The following is a 27,812-nucleotide window of genomic DNA, read 5'->3' as shown; positions in this document are numbered from 1 at the left end:
GGGTAGGAGGGCGAGGCCGAGGCGCGCCCGCCCCCTCAGGCGCCCAGCCGTTTGCTCCGGGAGGCAGGCAGGCAGGCAGGCAGGCGGGCGGGCAGGCAGGCGGGCGGGGAGGGAGGTGCTCGCGCGCCGTCGCCGCGGAGGCCGGGCGCGCGCTGGGGAGGAGGAGCGCGAGCGCGTGCTACAGCCACGCCGGCGGCGCGCGCCGAGGCGGGTGCAGAGCGGCAGGAGCGGCGGCGGAGCCGGCGGGGAAAGCGGCGGCACCGCTTGGCTCGCGGGCTCCCTCTGCCAACCGCCCGCTCGCGCGCCCGAGTCCGCAGATGGGGCTGAGCGGCGCCCGCTGAGGAGGGGACGGGCAGCGCGAGCCGGTGCCAGCCGGTGAGTTGCGGTACCGGCGGGGGAGGTCGCGTGTGCGGGGGGGGAGGGAGGAGAGGAGGGTTCGTCCGCCCGCTCGTCCCCTCCCTTCAAGCCGGCGGGGAAATGGTGGTGGGAGGCGGGGACCCGCAGCGGTCCCGGCCGAGCGCCTTGCCCCGGGGGCCGGAGCGGGGCGGCTGGAGCTGAGGCGCCCCGAGTGCTTGCGACGTGAGGGGGGAAGAGCCGCCTGCCCGTTCGCAGGTACCGGTGCCGGGCGGGCCTGAGGGGGAGCGAACATGGCAGCGCCGGAGTCGGGGAAGAGGGATTTTTGCCCCCAGAGCGAGGATTAACCCTCCTCCTCCCGCCTCCGGATGCGTCCCCGGGAGACTCGCTCCTCATCTGCCGCTCCGGATTATCTACCCGCCCACCCTCCTTCCCCCACCCCCTTCCCGGTATTTTCTCTCCTCCTGGAGATTATCAGATTTTCCGCCCCTCCCTCCCTCCCTCCCTCCCCGGGATCCTCCGCCCCTCCCCCCCCCCCCCCTCCTCCGAGGGGATTATCTCCCCCTTTCTCGGCCGGATTATCCCCCCGGTTCGCTCTCCCTGTCCTTCCCTCCCCCGTTACGCCCCTCCGCAGCCTCGCCTCACAGGGATTATCTGCTGTCCCGTTGGGGTGATTCCTCCTCTCTTGATCTCTGCCCCGGCCTTTCCCTGGTGATTTTCCTCCTGAGGAAGTTACCCCTCCCCTTCCGTCTGCCTCTGAATGGGGAAGGGGGAGAAAATATGGTTGTAATCGGGTGGGCAGGAGTTTCCAGTAGTGCAGTCGTCTCCTTGGTCTCTGTGCGAGTACTACGGGCAAGTGGATGTAGGTGGTAGGAGAGGCACCAAGGATGCAGAAAGCTTGTGGCAGAGTTCCGCCTGTGGCGTTGTGCTCCGTATGCAGGGAAATATCTGCACCCTTTCTGCAATGTTACAGCTGTTCGTGGAGATGGTGGTGAAAGAGAGCCTATCTGGATCAATGCTTTCTAAAGACATGCATGGCTGGGTGGTGGATACCACACGTTAACCAGTAACTGCACTGAAGAAAAGCCAACAGCTTCCTAGTTTCTTTGAGGAAGGTACAATGTACAGTAGTAGCATTATAATATAAGTGGGAAGGTGCATGGATGACATTGGTGCTGTCCAGGGGTCAAAGCTGACTTGGACAGCTTCTATCTTGGCTCTCGAGGCAGTTGGTTTAGGCTGTTGCTGTGTAGTGAGGAGGAAGGAGGCAGATATCTTTTGCATAGCCTCCGATGCTTATGTGGTTCATTACTGTCAACATGTTGGCAGACGAAAAATGAAAAATGAGTTTGTTCCTAAAGAGGAGAGATAAGGTTTATCCCATGCATTTGGCTTCTGTGTAGGTTAGACCATTTTCTTTTCATTGCTCCTGGTCTTATTGCACATGAGATCGCTGGAGGAGAGCTGCAGATCTTCTGACCATCTTGCAGCACAAGGCCCGTGATTATATCCATTAAACTTCCCTGATTTGGCTTTGGGAGGAGGAGGGGCTGTGAGAAATTGTAGAGAGGCTAGGCAGCTATAAATAGATGTTGGACTAGAGGAGGCTTTGAACAAATCTTAGCATGCTGCTTCTTGAACAGATAGCGCCTGTTAAATTGGTTGAGTTGACACTGGCATCATAATGTTTCCTTTTATTTCTGCTGAGGTGGTTGGCTTTAACACTTTGAGATGTGACTGGACCATGCAACATCTGTCACAAAATTCTTCTTGAAAATGCCATAGAGAAAATTCTCATTTAAATAAAATGCTGATAATTGGAGTCTAGTTTGAGCTCATTTTAATGTGTTGTTTAAAGTATTCCTTGGAGAAATCTTTAATTTCCTCTTCCCTCCCTTGAAATGTTCAGAATTGATGATGTCGCTCTCCTTATTTTGTTCTCGAAGTATTGCACTATATGCATTACCTGAGATCCATACTGCTGTGACAAATCTGCAGTATTGAGGCATGGTGTCATAATGCTGGTACCATTGTTAGTTTTTTGTTTCCTCGTCTTTTCTAGAGGAGACACTTTACTACTCTCTTCCTCATTGGGTTTTGGGTTTTTTTTTTACGTTTTATAGAACCTTCAGCATCTAACCAAAAGTGTGTATATTCAGCTTCTTTGAATTCTGGGTGCTTGCATTTATTTCAGATCCTATGTATCACGGCTGTGATTGACAAATACACTGTACCAGCTATGTGGAATGGTGTCTGTTCTGCCGCTATGTTAGTGGGCTAACTATGCATACTGAAAGTCTCTAAAATGATTGAAAAGCTGTTGCAACATATGTGCAATTGGACCTTTCCTGAACTACCTCTTGTTGCTTTTTTTTTCATTAAACAAATAATGGAAACTATTAAATTGTGGCTTAGTCACATATGTTTGGGGGTTTTCTTAAATAAAATAAAAGTAAGAAAGGAAGTAGGAAAACACGCCTGGCTAATATGAAGGGGTCTTAACGAAGACTAATAGAGAGGATGAATCTCTGCAAGAACCCTGACTTTTAGGATGTTTCTTATTTGAAGCAAAGTATTTTAATCTGATCTTCTTCTCTGAATTAGAGTGTGTGGAAACCTCAGGGAGGTAGAAAGGAACAGAAATCTAGGCAATATAACTTACTACTTTTGGCATTTTTAGTTGGTGTTTAACCACAGTAAAAGCAGGAAAACCAAATAATCTACCAAATAATTAGGCAGGCTTTATTTTCAGCTCTTAAGGATGTGATCTGAACATTGTCCTCAAACACTTGACTTCTTCAGTGAGAATCATGCTCCAGCTTGAAGTTAGGTCCTTGTGTTGGGTGTTTCTACGTGCACAAACAAAGGTCAGTGATCTGGGGAAAACTTTATAGTACCATAATGACAGGCAAAAGAGTCTTCAACATGAGTCTCTTTGTACAGTGACTCAGTCCCTGAATCATTCTGTTTAGCTGAATGTATTTATTTGTAAAAATTACTTACAGTTTGAATGCAGTTTTATAAAAGTTTAGTGTCCTGCTTTAAAACCATGCTTTCTTCTATAGTTAATAAGTGATTTAAAGTTCAGACTTGTGACTGTCCCAGACTCTTGTGAGTGCCTTTTGATCTGCTGTGTAGGACACTGACCTGTAGCTCAGTGAATCTTTTCTCATGCTGTAGAAAAGGGGGAGGAATTTCTTTTACTTAAGAAACAGGTATGTGCTTGGGATTGTGACAATGTTTGTAGTGGTACTTTAGGTGTTGCAGTCTCTATCCAGGTGTGGAATGAATTACATTGTCCTAAGATTTGAAAGGATAAAAGACTCACTCAAGTTTAAAGAAAATGCCCTGCTGTGTTCTGTATTTAAGGTAAAAATAGATAAAATTTGACTCATCCTGGTTTGAAGGAAATGGTTGAGGTAGTGAGCACGCTACTACATAAGGAAAGAGTATTTGTTGCAGAAGGAGTACCACAGGATGGACAGATGGGTTCTCAACACTACATACACCTGAACTTGTTTTCTGCTGCTTATTCTTTCTCCTTTTTTTTTTTTTTAGCTGGCTTTGAATGGGATGTTTATGTTTGTTCTTTTGAGGAAAAGAGAGCCAATAGAGGAGTTGAGGTATAGGGATAAACTTCTTAACAACCCAAACAAGTTACTGTACCAGTAGGAAGTACACAATAAGTGTTCAATAAATTCAGTGCTGAGGCAAACTGGAATGGCTTTGGCCTTGCACGTTCGCAAAAACCTGACTTTTTAGAAAGATCCTGCAACTGGAATGGTACAGACACTACTGGAGTTACTTGTGTGGAAACATGAAGTAGGATATGATGGCAGGGTTAAGAGTGAGTCTGTGAGGGGGAAGTGGTTTTCCTGCCCTCTACAATAGCAGAAGCGTAAAAGGTCCTGGGGAAAAGTGAATTTAGTACAGGCTGACATGTGAGAGGCAGGCTGAAATACAGATGTGCTGGTCACACATACTATTAGAGGAATGTAACGGTTTGTTGTCATTGAAAGGAAAGTGTCAATGTGACTTTTATATCACAGGATAAATAATAGATGATGATTGTTTCAGAGCTTAAAATTGATCTAAGATTTTTATTTAAATGTGTGCTATCTAGAAGGCAGTGTCAAATAGCTGGACCAGTGGGTGTTTTTGGCTAGCTTCAGTTGTGACTGAAGTCTTTCTAATCCGAGTTCAACAAAATGTCAGAATTATGGTTCAGGTTATGGGGGGAGGAGTTAGGATCACTTTTAAGTTAAGGTATTAACTGATTCCCTCATCATTATTATAACCATCTGCAGATGGATCTCAGGTTATACTACAACAGAACTGTTGTCTTTTGCAGTGGGATAAACAAAGCATTGTGATATTGATGTGCTATCCTGTGGCTTAAAAATTGCATTTTTTCAGAATAAAGCAAGCCTGAATTGTTTAGTTACGGCTGATGTTATTCTTACAAGAATAATGGAGACGAAAAAGAGAAAAAGAAAGGTTAGGAGGAATGGAGGTTAGGCTCCATTTCAAAAAAATTTGCATTCCTGTTTTCGGTTAACTAGAGTCTTTAAAATGATGGTAAGTAAGGTGTTACGTATTGAGAATGCTTCATATTAGCAACCATTCTGTGGGTTTTACACATCAGTTATTTATAGAACTTCTTCTAAGGTTAGTGTTCAGTCCTCACGAAAGCATGGTGGAAATTAGGAAGATACTGGAATTAGATGACATTTCAGATTTATTGGCAACATATGTTATTTAAGAAATTACTTGGATATGTTATTTTAAAACTATTGACTAGTTTTGCATTCTGACAAGCAACAGTTTGAGAGTAGGAATCTCGTGAAATCCGTGCTGACTGCGGAGAATGTCAGTGGTTTCTGCAAGCTCTTTTCTTTTGGGGGGGTGGTAAAACAATTCCTTGTGCCTTACACAAAAACATTGCTCTTACAGCTTTTGCTTACCCAGGTCTCAAAGGATCAAATTAGTGTTTCAGTTAAGTTCACTTTTCCAGTAGGTGGAGACACAACTATTGATTTCAAAGAAGCTTAAGCCTTTACTTTTTGATTCCAAACATTTTGTCATGATACTGTTAAAATAATGAAAATTAGGAGATAAGGAAAATGGTTTACATTTTTATTTTAAGATAGTTCATTTAAGCTTCTTTGCTGAGATAGTGTTGGCATTCAAATGTTGTTTCTGTAGTAAGCGTGGCTACTCAAATAGTTTGGTTTTAGCTTTCGACTTAAAGCCTTATCTCTACCCACTGGTCAAATGTGCATTAATGAAAAGTTAAAGTGATTCCATTTTAAATACCTAAACATAGGATGGAGGAAAATAGATTGGGGGTAAATAGACTGAGGGTAAAAAGATAGGATTAAACTTTTTCTTAAAACTAAGAACATGATGTAGGGGATCACTCAAGTAAATCTGTAGGGGAGTGAAAGACAAATATATCAGCCATTCTGACTGTTATTACATTTCTTGAAACATTTTTTAAAATATATTTGATTCTATGTTCGTTCATTAGTTACCAATATTATGTTTGGAGGTATGCATGCAGCTGTCATGGGAGAGGTTTTGTGTATAAAACATCTCAACACTTTTTATGTGACATTGATTTATTTTTTTAACAAGTCAGTGGGCCAATTGGTAAGTCAGCCTTTACATATCTTATTAAAATTCCACCCCATGCCTTTCCTGATCCACTACTGAAGTTTACAGAAGTCTTTTTGGCAACATGAAACTGCTTATACAGCAGAAGTTCTGACACTGGGAAGGCAAACTGCAATCTAGTGAATGAAAGGAGCAAAAAGTTTATTTCGCCTTTCCAAGCAATTCTGGCTTACTGTACTGTGAACTACTGTGCTGTAGCAAAGCACAGTGTTGCTGGACAGAAATTGCTTGAATGATACTAAGTTTACCACAGTCATACTGCTTCTTACAGCTTCACTTGCATTTTTCCAGTAACTACAAGTGCAGGAGGAGGAGGTGTAATTAACAATTGAAAGTTCAGTTTATGCATTCATTGAACAGAGAGAAATTGTTAAGTGAAACTTGATGTTTATAGAGTGTATGTAAGGCAGTCATCTGAATGCAAATCACGCAGATACTCAGTCGCTCTTCCCAGATCTACTGGTACAGTTTTGCTACTTACACGAGATTTGGTAAGCAATAGCAAAATGGGATGAGCAGTGCTTGATTTGGTCAGTTCTGCTCAGTGAAGCTCTTTTATAGAGATTTAATCTACGTAGGATTTGAACAACTTCCAGAAGCGTGTTGCTTGATGTAATTGGCATTTGTCGTATGTTATCTTCCCTCTGAGGACAAACTCTTAGTTTACTCTTTTGTTACTTTGCTATATGTGATATTTAAAGCAATGTTCAAGTGAACCTTATTTATGAAGTGAAACACTTGGTGATATTTGGGCTGTCTCTGTGATTTGTGTTTCATTCTTTCATAGCTTTCTGCAGGGTGGCCACTTGCTGCATGGGTAAAATTTAGCCTTGGCGTGAACCTGTTGCGTGAGGGGAGTTGTCCATACTATTTTTCTGATACAGCTCTTTGATAATCTCGTAGGTGTCTTGGCTCAAGTGTGAAAAGATGGACACACTACATTTGAGTCACTGTTCCTTGGGAAGCAAGATAAACTGGTAACCAGTGTCACTGGGTTTGAAAACAGCGCTTCTGTAACATGAGCTGATCACATAGAGGTGGTGGCTGTGCCTGAGTTGCTCTGACTGGTGGTTGAGAACCCTCATCTTGCTGCTGCTGCCTGCAGGAATCATGTCCATTTCATGTTCCCCTTGGTAGAAGAGAGAAATATTTGGGCAGTTTCGAGGACACGCAATGAATACACTAAAAGAAACGTTAGGAAACAGTTAGGAAAACACCAAAGAGTTTGCAGTAGAATTGTCTCTTGACACATAATTAGGTAGGAAAAAATCCATCCATCTGTCTGCATGTCCTCCAAGATCAAGACACTGTTAGAAATCTTGCTGTTGGAATGGGCGAGTAGCTGGGTGCGTAGGCAGGTGAGCAGGGTAGGAGGCTTTGGGTGTGGAGAAGAGGTGTGGAGAGGTGTTTCTGCGTTGCTGTTTGCATGCTCCGGGTGTCAAGCACGGAAGCGAGGAGCGGGGCCCCGCGTGTTTCTCGGCAGCACGGTGGCTCCCTCTGGTGGTCATGCGGTGGCATCCAGCGTCGGGAAGTGCTCGCGGAAGCCCGAGTCACTGCTCTGGGCGGGTGACAGGAGCCCGCTACTTTTGTGTGGGTGCCTGCTTGGTTAGCTGTGTACAGGGATAAATAAGCCGGTGCTGCTTAGCAAGTAAGTAGCTAAAGACATTAAAAAAAAAAAATCCACTGTAGCCAGAACTTGATACATTTAGAAATGTTGGTCAAGTAATTGGATCAGAAAGTGATTCTCTTATCCAGTGCTCTGTTGCGTGCGGAAGTCGCTGCAGTCTATTTGCTGGACTTTTTGTGCTGTTGCCTGGAAGCATGCAAGTTTACTGTTGAAGGGAATCTATTAGCTACGAATTGAAGCGTACACATTTAACTGCCAAATCTTGGCAAATAGGTCTGTAAACAGCACAGACTTAACTAAACAGCAGCAGAATGAAATGTATAGTTCTTACCAAGTTTACCAAACAGTTCTCAGTCTTAGGCCAGATTCCATGCTATTACAGTTCAGGAAAGCTGTAAGCAGCAACAGTAGAACTGTTGAACAGGGGTTTTCATTGGTACTAATGAATGGGAAATGGAAAAGAGAAGGGCGGACTGTTCAGCAGCTGGACTCCAAATAAAGTGGAAAGTCTCAAGATGTATTGTCCTAAGTAATTTGAAATTTCCAAGAGAAGTGAACGCTTCGTACCTGACGCCAAGCTTCTGGTATTGTTTCACTTTCTTTTTAACTGATCAAAACTTCTGGCTCCTGGTAAAGTTCTTTATGTACAAGGTTAGGCCTTGTTAGATGCCACATCTTATTTCTCTGTAAAGCTACTAAAACTATTTTGAGACAGTTTTGTATCACAGTGAGACTGTCAGAATGGTGCTGTTGGGTCTTGCTATTAACTGGAGATGTTGAATTAAAATACTTTGTGAACTGTTAAGTTAGAGTTCATAAGAATATAGTGGTTTATGTTTTTTAAGTTATCCTATTTGTAAGGTACTGGTGAAAACCTATATAGAAAAATGTTCTGTGAAACCAGTGGGAGGTTTTTCTTTAGAATTAGTCTAATTACAAATTTGGCAAGAAGTGCTTTTGCGAGAAGTTCTAAAACACTCTGCTACTTAGCTTAGAAAGTATGGGCGCTGTATGGAAAAGTGGAACTGTATGTCCGTTCATACTTGGCATCTGGTGTTCTACAGTCTTACCAGTCTTACCAGTTACATATATCTGTTTACCACCACCAAAAAAGACCATTACACAGAACATGTACTTTTGCATACAAAATTATTTTCTCAGTATTCATGCCATTATGAAGCTTTTACGTATTTCAAATTAAAAAAAAAGAAAGTAAATCCCTTGGGCCTCCCCACCCCAGGCACAAGTGATTCTACTTTACAAATATAATTACTGTACTTCCAGAAGGTAATCTCTCTGGACAGCCATAGACTAGTTTGAATTAGATTACTCTGTTTTTTTCCTCCAGGGTGAGTTAATACATTGAGTTTTATTTTTCTGTAATTACTTCAAAATTCAGATCACTTCTAATGCTTACTATTCTTCTTTATTACTAGACTGGAATAGCTAAGAATACTTGCATTTTAAAGGTTAACATTAACCTTTTTTTTACCCATAACTATGTTTTCTAGGTAGATATCTGCTCTACTCTTAGTCATCATGCTGTATTCACTTAGTTTCGGTTGTAGAGTTTGTTAATTTGGAAATACTGGAAATATTTACTTAATAAGCAGAGAGTAACCACTTTCAGTTGTGACATTTAAGTAAGTCTAGCTAGAGCAATGTTTTTGTTAAACCTGTATTTCCAGAGATCTGGGTTTGCAAACCTTTCAAGTAGTTTGGCAGTAAGCTATGCGAATAAAACAGATTACTACATTTTACCTCTATCACAAAATCTTGGGACAGAAAGCCAGTCAGTATGAAACACACAGAGGAGCAGAGTTAGCCTTGGGAGACACTACAGTCAAGAAAATGTTTTTCACATTTTTCTTCATGAACTTCAGCAGGACGCGCAATTCTGTAGACAGACGATTGTGAACCATGCTGGGACACTAATTCCAAAATGCAAATGCTTTTGTGTATATGGCTTGTTTCTAATTGGATTTTACTTACATGAAGAAGTAGCTATGCACTTAAGCATTAGAGCTGAGAAATCTATAAAGATGAATTTGGAAGTGAACCTCATTATTTCAGAATATAGTGCTGTTTTGAAATAGGCAGAAGGAAATCTTTGGTGTTTTGAGGTCTCGGGACATGACTTCCTATTTGTGTTGAATACAAGACTAGCCAGGATACGTGTAGAGACAATTGATTTTAATTCTGTAGTTGGCATCTGGTATCACAGTGCAGGAGCGTTATATACTAATGCAAGATTTGTCTGTTAAATGCAACGTTAATGGATAAAACTTGTTATTTACGTTGTGAGTGAAGTCCTACAGCCTAGCTACATAACACTTGAGTTCATTACAAACCTGAAAGTATATGGGTGCTCTTTAATAAGGTAAGTTTTCAAATAATAAGAACTGTCACTGAGTCAGACCAAAGGCCCATCTAACTCCATATCCTTTTTCCAACATACAGGGCCACTTTTGAAACCATTCAGATACAATCAGGAGCTCCTATTAACAATATCTCTGAGCAGATTTTCAAGAAAACAGAAGACATGGATGTTGCTTGACGAGAAAGAGCTGGGGCCAGAAAATTGAGTGTCTGGATAGCCTTAAATTCAGCTTCCAGAAAGGGATAAAGCAGCGTATCGTGATCCCCAAGTGCCATCACTAGCCACGAACTGGTGAAGAATTTCATTGTGCTTAGCTGCAACAGTGACAGAATCCAAAAATTAATGTGTAGCTCACAATGAAAATAACATCTTACGTAACTTTCCTGGGCCTGCACATTAACAGCTTCCTAAAAGATCTGTATGTAATTGCAGAGGGGATTGAAAACTAAGACAGCAGAATCACTGATAATTCTAAAGGCATAAGGCTTAAGGTCTCCAGAAAGCCTGTCCCCTTGTAGACAGCAAAGGTAACACATTTGCCATCATTTCTCTTGCTCTGCTTTTCTACAGGTCATTAGGGAGCCAGTATAAATGCAAGAGAATAATCTAAAATACCAGGCACAGGTAAGCAGCTGTGGGTATGGCTACCTGGAAGAAAAAGATTACTACTCCCTAATATTGCACTGAAGAAAGACCCTGCATCAGGACCTTTCTCCTGTTTGATGTGGGCTTGCTCAATGTTAAGATGTTACCCATTTGAACTGAAGAGGGTTGTTATCAGTAATGGGTTGGAGCTGACAGTCTGTTAAATGCTCTTCAAAAATACACATATATTTCATTTTTGTTTGTATGTGTGTGCGTGACTGCATACATAAAGAGGGCATTTTTATATAGTATTTTGTATATGTGTTAAGAGTGTATGTGTGTATATACATACATACTTACATACCTTAAAAACCAGAACACTGGTCTGTAAACAAAAAGCCCAGCATCCATAAGCTGTCCAGGAAAGTATAAAACCAAAGTAAGCATACATGATATTTTCCCAGGTAATCTCCCAAAATCAACTAACGTTTAACTTCAAGACTTTTTGAACCAAATCATGTTTGTTGGTTGTTAGTGTAATTTATATTGTGTGCTTTTACTATTCAAGGCGCTTCCATTTCAAAACTAGTCTCAACTACTTCATGGATGAGTGTTCATGTAAAAATTGCTGCTGTGCACTGGAGATCTGTTTGGTTAAACATGAGAAACTCTTATCCTTGGACAGGATTACTCTCTACTTTCTTTAAATAGTTGACATGGATTTTCTGTGGAGTGCTTGATAACTGAGGTGTGGTATGTGTATCAATGTAGCCTACTGTGAAGATTGAGCCAGTAGTAGTTCTTGTTTTGGCAATAGTGCTGGTGGTAAGTTTGCAAAGGATTAATGATTACCCATATATGTAGTCTAGGGAGCATGTCAGACTGACCAGGATACCCACAGATTGTTTTTGGTTGGCCATTGCTCCATTCTGTCTAATGATGTGTCTAGATGGAACACCAGAACTACATATTTAGCCTCCAAGCTCTGGAGCCTGTATGCCTGTTTACATATTTACCTGCTCTCCAGAAATCTGACTGCTGCTCTATGACACATTCCTTCTGATCCTAGCTTCTTCACAGACACCCTGTGTAAAGTGGACCTGGCCTTGGCCAAGATCTTGGTGTGGCTTTAAAGGTTCTTCTGCCCTCAGTGTGGGGTTTTAATATACCTAGAAAGATACAGTGTGATGGGGCTAAATGAATAACATTTTAGTAGTCTGAATTTTAGGTTGGTTGATCATAGAGTCCTTTGAACGTACAGGTCTGTGCTGATAACAGGTGGTCATCTGAAGCTAAAGAAAAGACTTCTAGATTAACAATAGAAATACTCTTTCAAATATGACTGACTGTATGATATCCTGTGCTTGGAAACAGATCTTCAACCAATCTGTGGAAATGTGTAGATAATAGGAAACAGTGATCCATTTTAGATTGCTGTGTTTAAAAAATATTCTTCTAAAAGTCCCTCTTCACATTGTCCTATAACTGTACTAAGAACTGGGAACAAACTGTAGCAACTGGCTCATCTTTTACTCACTTCAGTCATTCTACAGGTCATTAGCAGTTTGTTATATTCAGTATCACTTGGAAAACAGAAGTTTGTGGTAATACCCAATGACTTTTAAGCTTCTTGGTTCAGTCTGTTGATGCAGGTAAGAAGAATGGAGTCAAGACTTCTACATCATCTTTTGTTAACAGTGAACAGGAGATGTATTTTATTCAGTGAAATCAACTTGATACGAGATCTTGGAATCCAAGCAGTGATTGCCGTACAGAATAGAGGCATAGTGCTATAGAAGTAGTTTGTGCTACCTGTTGGAAATGGGATGACAAGGACCCAGAGAAATGTAAAGAGCTCTTTCCTGTTTGCTTTTCAGTATTTCGTCTTTTCACACTTGTTGGTAAAAGTTGAGGTTCTTGTGTTTGATCCCTTCATCAGTCTGTTGAAGAGGCGATAAAGAAGCAGTGTCCCAATACAGTTTTCCGAAAATGTTTAAAAAAATATTTTTTTCAAGGTGACTTTCTTATTACCTTAGAACAAAAAGTGTAGTCACTGGCAAACTCCTAGTCTGGAAGAAGTGGAATGTAGGAGTTCTCAGGCTTGACTGAAGTTTGGAAGTGTATAAAAGTAAGAGCAGTTCCATGACCAAGAACTTGATCTAGGCTTTTTGAGGTGCTGCTTCTCCTTGGGATAAGAGATTTTGAAAGTGGTAGGTAACACAAACAATTGGGGTTTATTTTTAGTTTAGAAATAATGCAACAGCGGAGTTCAGAAAAAATGGACCAACTTTTGTTATCCCAAGTTGCACCAGGAGGTCAGGTCTTCCTCTAACTATTGGTATGTCTTGCTCAGAGAAGTGACCATGGTATATCTAACTCCTGTTCTCAAAAACAGCTATAGTTTGATCTTCTGATGTCTTTAAAGTGAGGCTTAACTAGACTTGTCTTTTCTCTTGCTGAAGAAATAGATCATTTATGAGATGATTGAAATAAAGTACAGTATGCATGTACTTCTTGTATAGAAATAGGAGAAAAAAGAGGAGTAAAATTTACCAGCTGTACATTGAATATTGTCTGTTCAAGTGATGCCCAAAAATACCCTTGTGCATCTGAAGATGTTGAATACATCATAAATCTCAGCTAATATTATCTAGAATTACTACACTTGGTTATCTGTGACTGAAGTTAGAATCCTGATAAAGCTTTTAGAGTTTACTGGCAGTTTCTGACTGAGTTAACAAGATGAAGGAAGACAAAAGAAGTGAAAGGTCATCAAGACTCTAGATCCTAGCCATCTTTTAGCATAGAATTTAAACATGTTAGAAAGATCTCTAAATGTCTATGGTACAGATTGTTTTTAATCAGACTACTCATCCTTTTAATGAAACTAAGCTGCCATTTTGCTGCCATTTTTGTTTTAGTCTCTAAGCATTTGTGTATACTTGGGAAATAGAAGGAGTACTTTCTTCGGTGAACAGAAATAGGCAGTGAATAGAAGGATAGTGGAAAAAATCTTGAGTATATATGAGTGTGAATAACCTTTGTGAACAAAATGGATTAATCAAGGGTTACACTGTGTGACATTTCACAGCTTGTACTTAAAGGAAATATATGCAAATACTTCGTCAGCCTCTTTTGAGGGAATCTGAACACAAACCTCAGAATGAGTCTTTCATTCAAGTAGGTCACTTCCTTAATTTTTGCTCTTTTTCTCTGACCGAATTCCCCAAAACAACTTTAACAGATGCGTTAACTTGGAAGTCACTAGGAGTACTTACCTGCTTGCTGCTGAACATATATATACTTAAATCATTTCAGTAATATTTTAACAAATCCCACTTCTCTGTAATGTTGTCTAACAAACTTTTTTTCAAGGCAGTAGGCTGAAAAAGGAGCACTATGAGTGGCAAGTTGATCCTGCTCATCTTTGGGAACCTCCCTGTCTTTCTCATCAAGGAAGGAGTAGTAAGCATGTCATCTTCCAAGTAGAAGAGCTAGGCTGTATACATGAAGACAGGTGGAGCAGGTGGCAGTCCCATTTAAACACTACCCCTTCCAGCATGGTGAAGGCACTATCTTTTAGTGGTAGACTGTGTGAAATAATGACAGGCCAGGTGTGGTTCCTGGGCCTTCAAGTGAAACATGCTATAAGACATCTTACATTTTTTCTTTTTCCTTCTGACCCACTCCTTTTGCTGTATTTGGTTTTTCCAACTTCCTCATAATGTGTTGCCTACTCTCCAGCCATTTTTTGCCTTTTATTCAATACATTTCCAAATAATTCACTATTGAATAGGTGTTCAGGACTTCTGTACCTCAACCAAAATTTTACTCTTATTTCTGTGGTGGAAAGATCACTAGCTTTTTTGTGTATGGCAGGGTTTAAATTTTGGCTAAATGTTGTAAACACTGATGTTGGGGTGTGTGTGCATGCGTATGTGTTATGATGGCTGGTATAAGCTGGAAATGTACAAAACAGATGACTGCAAAAAAACTAGGAGAGGTAATCTGGCACTAAGATGATCTTGAATTTCTGCATCTGAGTAGTGATTAAATTAATTAAAATATATTTTCCACCCCTCGCAAAAATACAATCCAACAAAAACCTTCAAAGGGTTAAAATCAGCTGGTTCTTTTATAGAGGCATATTTGTAAAAGGTGTCAGAAGTGCTGTAAGTTTGTTTGGGGTGCTCTTATTGTAGTGTGTGTCTTTTATGGAATCTGTTTCCCTTCCTCAAAAATCATAGGACACTATGTGTTGCATTGACCTTACTGTTAGCACTGTAGATTGAAGTAAAAAATTTCAGGGAAAGCAAGAATATCTCAGATGCAGTTGCAGTGATATTTCTGTGCTTCAAATTTACGGTAGAGTCTTGCAGGTCTGCTGAACTAGCAACTTTGTGCTGCACTGTGCACTTCTCTTCTTGTCAATCTTTGCATTGCTTTTCTGTATCTATCATACAGAAAAACCTGTATCCACCTGTTAGCCCCCTAACTGAAAGGCAAGACTGGTAGAATTACTTTACTGATTTATTTATTTTATTAAGTCTTGAACTTTAATTTTTCCTGATACTTTAAATCAAGAGAGATCTGACATATGTGCTCATACAACATTGTATGAATGTGCCTTTCTCACAAAAAGATAACCTGTTTAGGTATCTGTCTAGAACAAGAACTGTCTGCTGAGTGATGGACTTTGTTAAAGAAGAATTAGGAAAACTGACAGACAGTACTTTATCTGTAAGTCATTGATGAAAATCCTTTAGGGGAAGGGTTCTAGAATTTCCTGCTGTTAGTCAGTATTGTCTTCAGAATGGAGGAAAATATTTTTCGGTTTGTACTGAAGTTTAGACTCTTTCTTTTCCTGTGTGCTCTACTACTGAGTGTGGGCCGTGGATTACTTGTGGCTTTAATATCAAATAACTGTCTTGGGACTCTCATTTGACTTTTGTCATACGCAGCAATAGTATGTGGGTAATTGAACTCTGTTGTTTGTCTTGAGGTAGTCAGTGGATTTGGTAATGCTTAATTTTGTTTGGTGGATTTGGTAGTGCTGAATTTTATTTGGACTCACTACCTGTAGGAACAGAGAAGACTGACACCTCAGGAGTCTGAAGAGGTATAAAATCCATTGCCACAAACCTCTATTAATTGCCGATAGTGAAAATCTGAACTGCTGTTTCTGAATCACAGTTCATGCCTCCAATCTTAAGTTTGGATATCTTCATGTCCACTTACTTCCTACACTTCTTTCTCTTCTTGTAGTCAAGTATGTATGTATAATATAGGTCAAGAAGAGTTATATGGAGCTGAAGTATGGGTTTAGAGGTATTGTCAGAGCAAGAAAGGTAAATGAGGCACACGAGACCAGGAAATTACAAGGCTCCTTGGTGTACTCTGCTTAAACTTGTTCACTATGCTAATAATTAATTTATTAAACACAGGAAAATCACAGTTTTGAGCACGTGTGAAACATATGTAATTGGATTGTGAATTTCAAGTACTTAGAATCTCTATTAAAAAATTATCAATAGACTATATAATTCTCTACCCTTTCAGCCATACTTTAATCCTATGTTGAGCCAAGGTGATGCATGCTTGATTCTATCTCTTTCCTTGATGTCCATTGTTCTGGGCAGGGGGATGGTAATTAATTTGAGAAAATTATTTTTAAATACAGAGACTTGGCTTCTTTGTTGAACTACTGACAGGAGCTCATTTAAATCAGTCTGTCTGGTATTAAAAAGCAAGTGTTGATTCCTTCTGTGTGAAAGTTGGCTTGTCTGGTTCTGAAAACTTATACTGAGAAGTGATGTGGTATTTAAATTCCGACACTGTGTTTAGAAAAACAGAAACTCTGCCAGAGTTCCTGCAATTGAGAAAGCTTCTTTCATGTTTTAACTGCTTCAGTCATTGAACATAAATTGCTTCTTATGGGATGAAGAGTCATAGCTATTTGCTACCACGGCAAATTTCTTTAGAGAAATACTTGGTGCCATCAGTCAGGTTGATTTATGGAAAGGATATTATATTAATGAAAATAAAGAGATAACTTTCCAAGCAGTGTGCTATTATTATTGCTAAGGTCTCTTCCAAACTGAGTATTCCAAAGGAAGTTTCAACATGAAGATCTGATGCTTCTAATCATAAAATCATAAATGGTTTGGGTTGGAAGGGGCATTAAAGCTCAGAATCACAGAATCACAGAATAGTAGGGGTTGGAAGGGACCTCTGTGGGTCATCTAGTCCAACCCTCCTGCCAAAGCAGGGTCACCTACAGCAAGCTGCACAGGACCTTGTCCAGGCGGGTCTTGAATATCTCCAGAGAAGGAGACTCCACAACCTCCCTGGGCAGCCTGTTCCAGTGCTCCGTCACCCTCAGAGGGAAGAAGTTCCTCCTCATGTTCAGACGGAACTTCCTGTGCTTCAGTTTGTGCCCATTGCCCCTTGTCCTGTCACTGGGCACCACTGAAAAGAGCTTGGCCCCATCCTCCTGACACCCACCCTTGAGATATTTGTAAGCATTTATAAGGTCCCCTCGCAGCCTTCTCTTCTTCAGGCTGAACAAGCCCAGTTCCCTCAGCCTCCCCTCGTAGGGGAGATGCTCCAGTCCCCTCATCATCCTCGTAGGCCTCCGCTGGACTCTCTCCAGTAGCTCTTCATCTTTCTTGAGCTGGGGAGCCCAGAACTGGACACAGTACTCTAGATGAGGCCTCACTAGGGCAGTGTAGAGGGGAAGGAGAACCTCCCTCGTCCTGCTGGCCACACTCTTCTTGAGGCACCCCAGGATCCCATTGGATCCGCCAGCTCCCTCAGCACTTGTGGGTGCATTCCATCGGGGCCCGTGGATTTGTGGGCGTCCAGTTTGCTTAAGCGATCCCTCATGCAGTCCTCCTCGACCAAGGGAAAGTCATCCTCTTTGTAGGCTTCTTCTCTTACCTCCGGGGCCTGGGATTCCTGAGGGCCAGTCTTAGCACTGAAGACTGAAGCAAAGAAGGCATTCAGTAGCTCTGCCTTCTCCGCATCCTCCGTCACCAGGACACCCGCCTCATTCAGCAGTGGCCCCACATTGTCCCTAGCCTTCCTTTTGCTGCTGATGTAGTTGAAGAAGCCCTTCTTGTTGTTTTTGACATCCCTTGCCAGCTTCAATTCCAGGTGGGCCTTGGCCTTCCTCGTCGCATCCCTGCATGCTCTCACCACGTTTCTGTACTCTTCCCAAGTGGCCTGCCCCTCTTTCCACATTCCATGGATGAAAGCTCATCTCCTTCCAATCCCCCTGCCATGGGCAGGGACACCTTCCACTAGACTACGTTGCTCAAAGCCCCATCCGACCTGGCCTTGAACACTGCCAGGGAGGGGGCATTCACAGCTTCTCCGGGCAACCTGTTCCAGTGCCTCAGTACCCTCATAGGAAAGAATTTCTGTCTTACATCTAATGCAAACCTACCCTCTTTCAGCTTGAAGCCATTACCCCTTGTCTTATCACTACATGCCTTTGTCAAAAGTCCCTCTCCAGGTTTCTTTTAGGCCCCTTCAGGTATTGGAAGGCTGCAATAAGGTCTCCCTGTAGCCTTCTCTTCTCCAGGTTGAACAGCCCCAACTCTTTCAGCCTTTCCTCATAGGAGAGGTGTTCCAGCCCTCTGGTCATTTTTGTGGCCCTCCTCTGGACCCGCTCCAACAGGTCCATGTCTTTCCTGTGCTGAGTGCTCCAGAGCTGGACGCAGGACTCTAGGTGAGGTCTCATCAGAGTGGAGTAGAGGGGCAGAATCACTTCTCTCACCCTGCTGGCCACACTTCTTTTGATGCAGTCCAGGATATGGTTGGCCTTCTGGGCTGTGAGCGCACACTGATGGGTCATGTTGAGCTTCTCGTCAACCAGCACCCACAAGTCCTTCTCCTCAGGGCTGCTCTCAATGAATCTCTATGTGCAGAGTAATGCTAGTAGGTGGACCAGCAGTGCCTTTCTTAGTGTGCCATTGGATCTGTCCAGGGGCAGGTGTTCTGGCAGTCTACCTGCATGTGGTTTACTTTATATCTGTTTCCTCAAGCTATTTTCCCCTCCCAACTGGACTAAAAAGCAAGCTAAAATCCAGCATACTACCTTGCAGCTTTGCACATGCATATGGCTGATGTATAGAATGCTTGTAGCAGAGTTATCAGGATCTGTTGATTTAGGGAAGTGCAAGCTTGGGCTGCTTAAAAGTCTCAGCCGCTCTTTAAGGATGGACAGCCAACCAGATTCTGTTGTGAGTGTAAGACTTGTTCTTGCACCACCTGACAAGTGGAATGTGCGCAGGTATGCTGGGGGTCGTGTTAGTAGACAGTGTATCTGAGAAGTTGAAGCAGAATCAAGATGTCACTTGGGTTTTGAGCATGTCTGCAGGAACAATGTACTGGAAAATGAAAGAAATATAACTGATTATTTGAAAAAATAACTTAACAGGTTTATTTCCTTTTTATCAAGAGGAATTTACTTTTTCTGAAAATGCATTCTTAGACTGTGTTTTGTTTCAGACCTTTCAAAATTATGAGTAAGAATGAGGTCGTTTAACTTCAGTACTGAGTTTGCATGAGCCATGACTACTCCATCTATTTGATTATTACCTTGTGCGTGCTGTATGACCTGTCTGCTGAGATAATGCTTGATTTCTCTGTTGCCAGTAGTTATGAATGTCATGAATGTTTTTTTGACCTTGTAACACCCAGAAAATGTTGAGTATCTTAGCATTATAGAAAAAGACATTATTGCCCTTTTAAGTTCACTTTGGAACTTGAGGGTAACTTCATGTTAAATTATTCCACAATCTTAAAGCTAGTTGTGTCCATAGAACCAATTTATCCATAGGAGGGTACATTGCTCTCTTTTTATATGTATCTCAGGCCCAGCACTCTTCTGGTTAAGAGGAATTTAATGGGGAGTATAATAAGCAGAGACTACTATAGATGGGACTGACTACTCTCAGAACTCATTTAGTGTGATGAGACAGTCCTCTTAGCTGCCATGCTGGAGATGGTTGGCAAAGCAATTACTCTTTTCCAGGTCAGGACCCAGACTTCATAAAACCTTGTGGAAAAGCTGAAACATGGAATTATTTATCTATTGCAGTGGAATTCCAGGGCTGGGGATGGAAAATAATCATGGTCCCTAACCTGCCGTTTCTGGTTGTACATGGGAGGACTTTAACAGGCTATTTTAATAGTCATCTCCACTTCTTTTCTGTTGATTGCATTATATTTTAAGTAATTCTATCTACTGATACCCTAGGAACTGGGTGTAGAAACTTGTGTGAATCTGAGAGGTTCCATTGTCAAAAACCAATGAGGTTCTTGTCTCAGTCAGGTGCTGCTTGTACTAACAACTTCCTCTCTTCCCTCCTCCCATTGCTTTCTCTGAGACTTCTAAGCAGTGGGGGAAAGAATAGAACAAAGGACTTGGGTCAAAACCAAGAGACTCTGTGGCTTTTATTGTTTCACCAGAAATGAGACTGAAGAGAGTTAGCATATGAGGACATGTATGAACTATTTTTAAAAAACAGCAATTGCAGTCTGGAGTCTAGAAAGAAATTATCTTTAAAATTTCTTTATTTTTTTCCCCTCTGTAGACTTTCTCATGTTTCAGATGCACTCAAAAAGCCAAGTTCCATCATGACCTCATTTTTACAAGAAAATATGTTATCGAAGAGATAATGAAATATAAGTAAAACTTGTATTTTTAAACATTTCTACCTTCAGATACTACAGCAATTTACCTATCTCAGAAAATGATAAAAAGCCATGAGAGACTGTATTCTGTGATTAAGTTTTGCAGTGGTGTGAACTGTCCAAGAAGAGTAGTTCAACTGTCTTTGCAATTGTCAGAATTTCTTTTGGAAAAAAGAAAATTATTGAACTGAAGATGTGCAGAACTTGGCTTGTGCAACAGTAATTGAGGGAGTGGTTTGTGAAATGTGATTGAAGTATGTACTTGAATAGGTCCTGCTATCAAATAAGAGAAATAAATTGAAGTGACATGACTGCCTTCCACTGTAGCAGTAGTTAGGCTCTGCGTGCTTTCATGTCATCTGGTACAGGCTTGGTACAATAGCAGCAGATTATATCTGGGCGTATAACATGTTTCTAATTTCCCACTTAATCTTTAGTTCCGGTAGTAAGCTGTACTTCATTTAAGCACATTCTTTGGACATTGGGAATGAAGTCGTCAATAGTTGCTGGAAGCAAGATTTTTGTTTACATATGAAGCCGATCCTTGTATTTCTGAGCATGAACTGACCCCTGTCTTTTACTGCAGCCCTTGCACTACTCTGAAGTTTCAGTTATGTCCACGAGCTTCTGCCATCTAGTATCCCACTTTCCAAAGGAAGAGTTGAATGGAAAGATGTTTAAAACTCATTGTTTAATTAGAAAACTTGTAACTATTTGATGGTTCACTGTAAGCCTTGACTTGAAAGTTCTTTGGTTTTGCTTCAGTTGGGGCAACAGAGTATGTGACTGAAAGTTCAGAATTTCTTAGGCAAAACTTAATGAAACGAAACTTGGTATTCTAAGGAAACAGAGTAGAAAATTTCAAACTTGTCAGTATGCATCACGGGTACAAGTGCAAAATATTGTTTTGAAGATACCCTTTGCAATTTCTGTGTCTGTGTCCACCTTGTAAAACACAGAATATTGTCATTCAGTGTTCACAGCAGTAAGCTGGAAACTGACTTGAAAATGAAGTTGGTGAACATTCAAAGTGAACATCTGAAGATGTAATTTTCTCAAAAACGTGTAGTTTTTAATGCAAGCTGTCCCAAGACCACTAAAAATAACCTTTCCCCCTGTTACTGTGCCCAGATATTCTTAAATTGTAATTAAATTTCCCACTTTTAATTAAGGATTGGTGATCCTAAATAAATCCTGACAGCAAATTGCAGAGAAGTAGCCTGGGAGGTGAAACACATGACCAAGTGTGGTGTGACTTTCATAGAGTTTTTCAGTTCCCTTCACAATCTGAGTGTCAAGGTGATCTTTGTATTCCTTTGCCAGGGTTCTTGAATATACCTTCAAAGGACTAAAGGAAGGTAACTGTTGACGATAATGTATAGGTAATTGTGTAAATCTTTACTGTGTTGAATTAAAAGAAAATTTAGAATAGAGTCTCTTACTGGGGAAGTGACTGAGATGCATTTTGGGCATTCATGCAGGTCAAGTAAGCATTTAACATGCCATCATCTTTGCCATCTCTGTGTTAAAGTACATAGATTTTATGTGGTATTTCTCGCCATTTAAAAACATCAACAATGTTGTTCTGCAAGCAAATTTGGAAAAGACATTTTCTATCCATTACAACACTACTAGCATTCCAAGCGTGTTTTAGTAAATTTTCTTCGTAGGTAAGGCTTTACCTTGTGTCCTTAGAGTAAACAAGAACTGTGTCATATGACAACGGTAGTAAAGAAAACTTTTTTTTTCCCCTATTGCAAGTCACCCTGAACTATAACATCATTAATTTAGCAACTTGCTTTTGCAGCTTCCGAGTAAGTTTATTTGGGCGGAGATGGGGAGTGTAAGAGGGATAATTTTAGTGGAAGTGGGAGTGTTAGAGTTTAGGAATGAACTTCAGATGAAACTTCTGGAAAATGTACTAGGTTATCATGTAAAATTGAAAACTGAGGTCCTAAGTCAGACATAATTTACTTTATATTTTAAAATTTTTGCAGTTTCACTCCTGTCTTAAATTTTTCACTTGCAAGTTGTGATGCAAAGGAAAACTTTTGGTGAAATTAAGTAGACTCTGAATTACCTGAAAACCTCCCTATGGAAGTTTCCCATGGTGGGTCTTTTTCCTTCTAGAAAAATGGGGTATATGTAGTAGTCATATAATAATAAAATTTCTTTTCTATTTTAAATTAGAATCACTTTCATTTGTTATTAAATAATGTGTTGAGGTAGTCTAAATCTTTTCTAAAGTGATTTAATTTATTTTGTGCTCTAAAAAGCTGTCTTGCCTTTCTGTTTTCCGCATATGAATTTACTGGGCAATTTTCAAATGCTTGTGCAGCATCTGCAATATAATCTCAAATAAAAATATTTTTATGTCTGCATTGATGCAGATCTGATTTCAATACTCCAGTGTTTTAGGCTGGAAGTGATAATTAAACAAATACTTCACAATAACAAAGAACTGAAACAGAGCATGCATGAAATGTTAATATGTGCGTGTGATGTATTAAAAGGGCATAGGTGTGGTTTTTAGAGTGCCTGCATCATAATGGGCCAATGAGATTTTGAAAGTGCTGTGTTTGGATGCTTTCATTTGAGAAAGCATTCTGCTGTAGTTATGAAATTGAGAATGTTACTATAGCTTTACTTCACTTGATATCAAAATGCCTCACCATAAAATTCTTAATTTTTAGAATTCCTGTGTCTCCTACACTTAAAGCTGTAGAAGGATGTAGTGTTAAAAGGAGCAGTAGTATCTGGATGAAAGGTGGTTTCTGGTGAAATTCGTTATCTAAGCATTTTCACTAAAGCAGAAGAGGATCAAAACCAAAGTGCCAAAACCTGATTTGAAGCCTAGAGTAATAGCAGTGGGACAAAATATACACGTAGTGTTTTGCACTTAAGGAAGAGGACTTTGTTCAACTACAAATCTAAGGTTTGAAGGAGGCTGAGGTTCAAAATTATCTTTTATATTCTTCTGTGACAGACCAGTAGATTGAACTGACAATATGATATAACTATGAGAAAGTCAAAATAGATCTCATGATCAATCTGTATCACTAGGAAGGGAAGTATTAATGGTGTTGTGCAAGGCCCTCATGAGACTCTTGTCTGATATACTTTGCACAGTTCTGACTGTCCATATTGAAAAAAGGTGCAGACTGCAGGAGGTACAGAGGAATTATACCCGGCTTGCTTCTTTCCCAGTCAACATAGGAGAGAAGAAATTGCACTCTTTGGGGTAGAAAATTACCTTCTTTGGGTTAGAAGAATGAAAACTAGGGCATTATTTGCTAGCTGTAAATGATTTGGATTAAGAACAGGGAGCAGAAAGAATTGTTTAAGCTAAATTTCATATTAACCAAGATTAAGAAAATGCCGAGGTATCTTAAGTGTTTTTAATGATTTCCTGCTGGTATTCTGTTGAGTGATCAGGTGCTTTCAGATGGAAGAATGCAAGCACCCCTAAGATGCAAACTCCAGTGGAACCAACAAGATCTCTAGTGATCAAACTCATCATGGGTCTCTGGAGGTGCACAGTGTTGTTACTTTGCTATGCAGCAGAGTATCCAATTTTGTGCATTAAAGGTATCTTGTCTTGTTTGCAGATGTACCCAAACCACATTACAAAATAACTCTTGAAGTATTGCTCTGACCCATGACGTTTATACTGACAGCAGAGTACCTTACAACCCCTATGAATTTTAGCTTTCTTCTTTGAAAAAATGCCTGCATAGAGTGCTTAGATGAAAGTGAAAATGGTTGAGGAAACACTTTCATAGCAGAACTCAAACCTCCTGTTTTGTTGCTGCTGGGGTGCCTGTTCTTAGAAGTGAAGCGCAACATACAATGCAAAGTTTCCCAGCTCGCCTTTACCCACTATGACAATGTTGGCTGGAGACAGTAAGAAGATGCAAGCACGTAACAAGTGGAATTCTCCTTTCCCTTTGGAAGGGTGTTCACTATTTTCTTTTCAGGCCTAAACTTAGTACTTGTGTGAGGAAGGGATCTGATTTAGGAAGATCTCTTCATTGATTTCCAACTAGCCTTAGGATGAGGTTACCAATGGGAAAAAACTGTATGGATGGTTCTGCGTGACTTCACCTCAACTTTTCCCCCAAGAAACGTGGTATAGTAAGCTGAATTATTTTTTTGTTACACATAACTTGCTCCTGTAGGTATATAACTGTGGTGTTTACTTACGTTGTTAGTATTATGTCAGTGAGTTACGCTGTCTTCAGGCTCTTTCACACTGCAACAGCTATATAATATTGAGTCCTGTGACAGAAATACAGAGATACAAAGCTTTGATTCATTTGGAAGGGTGCGCATTAGAGCTGAAAAATGAAGATACAGAGAAAGGCATACTTCAGAATCTGTACTTACTTTGCTGCATCTGTTATGCTGGCATTTTGGACTTCGTAAATACTGGCATTAATTGCCTGTGTGACTTCAGAGAATACAAATTTCTTCATCCAGCTGTTTCTTGCAAAATACCAGGAAGATGATTGATGTGATCCAATAAGTTCAGCCTGTTGTGTAAGTTGAGTGCAATGGAGGATACATCGTGAAACTTGTTGAATTTGTACTGAAACTTTGGGTACAAAGTAGTATCTTACACTGTATATACACTGAATGCATTTTGCCTTCATTTAGAAATCAATTTTAAAATATCCTCTAGTACCTGCAGTTGAAGAACTAAGGGAGCACAGTCTTTGTTCACCAAAGCTGAAATTTCTCCTGGGGCATATGCTTGTATTCATGTAAAGTACAGTAGTCTTTGTGTGACATCAATACGTATTTTCCTAACATCTATAGCTGAAAAGTAAGAACACTAGAAAAAAAAAAAAGAAATAATTTAATTCAGCCTTTTAAAAAAGCTTTCAGGTGACTTGCTTTTACACACTCCAGTTTGTGCTGTATGGTGGTTGAAGCTTTTGCATTAAATTCCTTCTGTGTTTTATTTCAAATGCAACCGCTGCTTGTAATTTGAGGCACAGTACTGTTTTTAATGTCTTTCCTCTTGGAAAACTTTTTTTTTTTTTATTCCTACAATAGAAGCTTTTACATATATACAGCCCCACTTCTCTACCCTCTAGGTAGAGGCTTTCAAAAGTACAGAATATCTCCTTTTCCTTCCAGTGAGCGCCACTGCCTCTAACAGATTTAGATTTCTGGATTACTTAAATGCTTTTTAATGATTTCTCCAATGTCTCGAATATTTGGTCTTCATACTTGTGCAACTTGGCAGGTGCAGAGAAATGCTTATGTTTTAAAGCTTTCTCCAAGATCTCCTCAAAGATTATTTCTTCCAAATGGCAACATACATTTACATTACATTTGTAATGGCAAGAGGTAAGGTAGTGGTGTCCTTTAAGCTGTGCCTTACCATAACAGTGTGATATACAATTTAGAGTGCAAATGGAATTGGTTTCGAAATTTGGCTCTTTAGTACTACTTTTTAGGAAGACTAATGCGAATAGTCAGCTAGAGCAAAAGCTCTGTATATCTAGGGCACTATATAAAGTTTTCAGAAACTGTGGAAGTAAATTTTTTTATTTGTTGGCAGCTGGTACTGATGATATTCAGATGTTCAGCAAAGTTTTACTGTAGTTATTAAGTTCCTGATGAACAGTATTTAGAAGCTGTAAAACAGCATATTAGCAATTTAGTATCAATTCATAAAGTAATTTTTGGGAGGCATAGGTCTGTTTTTTTTCTTGTTTTTTAATGTTGTGAACATTCTTATGTTTAGGTCAAAATGACCACTGATAGCATAGCTTTTTGCAGTGTATCTTGAGTTGCACTGGAGAAGTGCAGGCATCTGTAACTGAGCTGATGGTGTTTATGGGTTTAAACTGGGGCCTTTTGTTACAGAAAGAGTGGATATTTCTGTCTTTCGGTATAGTATCAATATGAGTTTCCAGTATTTATTTAAAGGTAGTATTTACATTGTGTGAAAGAGTATATAGCAAAGCTCAAGAAGAGTAATCATAGTGAGCAAAGCTTTCCATCTGAATGAAGGATGCCAGGAAATAATTGCAGAATCACAGAATTGTTGAGGTTGGAAGGGGCTTCTTCAGATCATCTGGGCCAACCACCCTGCTCAAACAGGATCAACTGGAGCAGGTTGTCCAGGATTGTATCCATTGGGTTTTGAATGGAGTCATGGGATGGAGACTCCACAATTTCTGTGGACAACCTGTTCCAGTGAGGATGAGAGACAAATGACATAAATGAAATCAAGAGAATTGCAGGATGTAGGTAAGGAAAACCTTTTTCATCATTAGGAATTAATGGAAGCTGTTGCCAAGAGAAGTTTATGTAGTCTCCATGCTTGGAGGTTTTCAAGACTTTACTGGATAAAGCCCTGAGCAATGTGGTGTGCTCTCATATCTGTCCCTTCTTAGAGCCTGGTGTTGGGTTAGAGACCTCATGGGGACCCTTCCCGCTTAAGTTAAGCTTTCATAACTTGATCCAATTATTTTCCTGAATATACCCCTGGGAGGTAAATGTTCACTTTTTAGTAATAATTTGTTTTAACCAATTATTCTCAAACAGTTATATATGCTGTAATTCAGGAAGAAATGCTACTTTTTTTAGTGGAGCGTGAAAACTATTTAAGCAGAAAAATGGGGAATTGAATTTGCTTTTTAAAGAACTGTATCTCCTGAACGTTTCAGAAGACATCGTAAGCCCTCCTACCTCTTCCAGTGTGGCACAAATACCGTAATGAAGAAGCAAATTCATTAGGTGGCTCAGACTACAGTACAGAAATCACCATGCAGGTTTCTGCTGTCCCATCATTTGTTTGCTGCAGAGAACTTTCAGCTGTGGGGTTAGACGTGTACAATTTAAACCACTGCATGAGAAACTTCTGTCTGTCAGAAAAGATGTGTCCAGCATATTTGCGTGTGTGCATGTGTGTACTTCCTCGGTTAATTGTCGCCTGTGCCAGAAGCTTGCATCAGTCGTTCTCTAATTAAAAATAGTCAGAAAACTTGGTAATGTTTAACGCCTGTATAGGTTTATCTTCAAAGCATCAACCCTAGTTAGTAAGCATCAAGTTAAGTTATTTGCCTTTGTACTTTACAATTGAAATATTTTTCTTTACCGTCCTTCAAGAAAGTCTAACACAACTTCCTCTACTGGATTCTAGTGTATCTCCTATCAATATCTTATTGATAGTCATGATATATATATTCAGACTTAACCTTTTAATTCAGCTGGTTTTGAAGATGTGATGCTTTGTTCTCTTTTTATCTTTGCCAAAATAATTTTAAAATAGTGCTTTTCTTTCCAGAAGATGCAGCTGTGAGGTCCATCTGTTCATCAGAAAATTTGTGCTTCATCTTTTTTTAGACAAACTTCACAGCCTGAAAGAAGTATGGCTACAGTGTTGGGATGAGGAAGAGTTGTTTGCTCTTCCCCATAGCTTTTGTGACCTTAAGAGTCATGAAAAATGGGAATGTAAGATGTAGTTGAGCT

General features: G+C 40.3%; 1 protein-coding gene across 6 annotated transcripts in view; it reads left to right on the top strand.

The window, feature by feature from the left end:
* Positions 1-209: 209 nt before the first annotated feature.
* Positions 210-27,812, top strand: part of PALS2 (protein associated with LIN7 2, MAGUK p55 family member) — a 68,436-nt gene continuing 40,833 nt past the window's right edge. For 4 of the 6 annotated variants that reach the window (XM_075419137.1, XM_075419138.1, XM_075419140.1 and 1 more), the window contains exon 1: positions 210-375. The gene's annotated coding sequence lies outside the window, so the exon portion shown is untranslated. Of the gene's footprint in view, positions 376-492; positions 613-27,812 lie in introns of those variants that run through there. The other 2 variants (XM_075419143.1, XM_075419142.1) reach the window with 1 other exon arrangement.

Source organism: Opisthocomus hoazin, chromosome 4 (genome assembly GCF_030867145.1).
Source record: "Opisthocomus hoazin isolate bOpiHoa1 chromosome 4, bOpiHoa1.hap1, whole genome shotgun sequence".
Taxonomy (NCBI): Eukaryota; Metazoa; Chordata; class Aves; order Opisthocomiformes; family Opisthocomidae; genus Opisthocomus; species Opisthocomus hoazin.
Note: the sequence above shows the minus strand (reverse complement) of the source record. Positions and strands in the feature narration are given on the sequence as shown.